Raw genomic sequence first — 2,436 nt, forward strand, 5'->3', positions numbered from 1 at the left:
GCTATAGATACATAATCTCTCAAAAAAAGGCAGTAACAAAAATAACAAACTATGCTTGCATTGTGGCAGCAGAATAAGACAGTGTGTCAAAGTGATGGGGAAAATGGTTACAACTTATCCAGATTTAAATGACTATGATACTAGCTTAACTTTTACCACCTTGCTTGTAACCCCCAACAGACAGCCTTCTTGTAAGGGGGAGGACCCCCCTCACACAGATGCCTTGAAGAGGGAGGACTCCCCTCATAGATGCCTTGTGTTCGAATCAGTCTGCACTATTCAGAACACCACCAGCTCTGCTGGTGGAGATTGTGGGTTCGCAGGGACATCTAAGCTTTCATTAAACTGGAAAGCAATCAAGTCTTTATGTCTACAAATTATACATTTAATAGTTCCACAAATTTGGCAAAGTTTGTGATGACATCTAGGATGTTTTCACCAAATCGTAGACGTAAATATGGAAGTCATCATCAAACTTGATGAAATAGACAGAGGGTTTGGCCTCTACTTGGTGGATGACCATGCCAGTCCTTTTCGAGCCATCTTCTTTGGCATATTCCACTTGCTTGCCTACCAGGCTGTCCACAACTTCTCCTGGCTCCCTTTCTGCTGGAGGAGAATCATTAGAATCAGGCATGATGCGGAGATCGCCTTCTTTGTAATCATCTAGGAGCTGGTACATGTACAAGACAGGGTCTTTCTCATAGGTGATGTAAAACCATGTGTTCATGACAGGTGCCCGTGCCAAGACCATCCCCCTCCACTCATCTTTAGAGCCATCTTCTGTTTCAAACATGTGCTCCACTGCCTTGCCAATCATTGTGTCCGCTAAGTGTGCGTTGCTGATTCGAGATGTGGCAACTCTATCAGGGAGGACTTCAAGTGCAGAAACTCTTTCATCTTTATTAAGTTCTAGTCCATAAACACAGTCAAATCCATCATACTTTATAAGATACAGGGAAGGATTCACGGGCACCTGGTCCAGGACAGTCCCCTTCCACTGGATGACAGGGCCGTTGCCCTCTCTCCACCCATGTTGAATCCTGCAGCCTATGATGTTCCGCCGGGGTTGGGACACAGGTTTGCTTGGTCCCACACTGGTCCGATGTTTTTTGTGAGACGTCCTCTTCTTCATCATGTTTGCAGATACTCCAGCATGGCCTGCATCAGCTCTGGACCGCTGGCCAGGTGTCTTCCCGAATGGGGTCTTCATTCATCTGTATTTATGTGAGCAGCAGAGCTGCTGGACTAGGGTGAAAATCCAGTATTTTCAGATATGAAGCTTCCCACAGGTCAGTATTCTTGTTAATCCACCATCCAGGTGTCTCTTTTAAAAGTTCAGCAAAAACATGTGGATTCCCAAGCACTCTGCGAGCCGCGTGCTCCCCGCCCAGCCCGAGCCAGACGGCGCCTCCCCCCCCCCTTTTTTTTGATAAACACCCCTGAGTGTATAAAATACCTCCCCCATTCCCTCATCCCTATATCAATTATAACCAACCCCTAAATGATGTCCCTAAACCTGAGGGCAAATTCTACTGGGAGAGGGGACGTCGTCCTCTAAAATTGCTTCCAGCTGTCACGGGGGCGACGTTTCTCTTAGGGGGGTCCTGTGAAAATAATTGATGGTAAAATTCCCGTATAAACATTTGGTGTGAGAGAGTTGTAAATAGTCTCTGAATAAGTTGAGGAGGTCTGGCCAGAGTGTTGTCAAATATTGTGCATCATCCGGAACTGTATTGAGTAGCTGGTACCAAAAAATAGGTCTAAAAAATAGCGCTATCAACATTATGACGTCACAGTAACCAGGTGGAGTTGGTGTTGTGGGGCCCCATCTTCATCCTAGAAGATTTAAAGATTACTGCAGGAAAATTTATTGTTTGTTATGGGAAAGTTAAACATTATCTACGAAGACATATACAGATATATATATATATATATATATAAAGATAGAAACAGATGTGGGGAAAGGCAAAGAAAATTTATCAGTTGTAGTTATTCTGTCCCGTATCTTGGCTCTTGACATGAGACAGAAAGTCTGGGATATCTCTTATCAACGGGCTTGGAAATGAAGAGAGACTGAGCCATTGTCCAACTCCAAAACCAGCTCTACATATTTATAAATAAATGCACATTAGTACACATTTAAAAAATAGTAATACTTACCTAAACTATTTGGATTCATTGTTGATCCTCTTTTGGTCATAGGCGGTTCCTATATTTAATTATCGAGGGTACCTTGGATCCTTTGAAAATGAGTCTTCTCCTGTGGAGACAAGAAGAGAACCCTGCCCCCAACCTTTATATTTCTCTTACCTTTGGTGTGATTATTATCCTTGTAAGAGAGTTATCATTTATCTCTTCCAAGAGGCTTCTCCTCTTCAAACTGAACCTTTATTAATTTTGATGGTATCCACAATTTTTCCTCTCCTGTGGAAA

The 2,436-nt window shown here is 43.2% G+C and overlaps 1 pseudogene; it reads right to left on the reverse strand.

Moving 5' to 3' along the window:
- Positions 1–363: 363 nt before the first annotated feature.
- Positions 364–1,380, reverse strand: LOC148121577 (spindlin-1 pseudogene; annotated as a pseudogene).
- Positions 1,381–2,436: the final 1,056 nt, after the last annotated feature.

This window comes from Myodes glareolus, chromosome 7 (assembly GCF_982192425.1).
Source record: "Myodes glareolus chromosome 7, mMyoGla1.1, whole genome shotgun sequence".
NCBI classification, from domain to species: Eukaryota; Metazoa; Chordata; class Mammalia; order Rodentia; family Cricetidae; genus Myodes; species Myodes glareolus.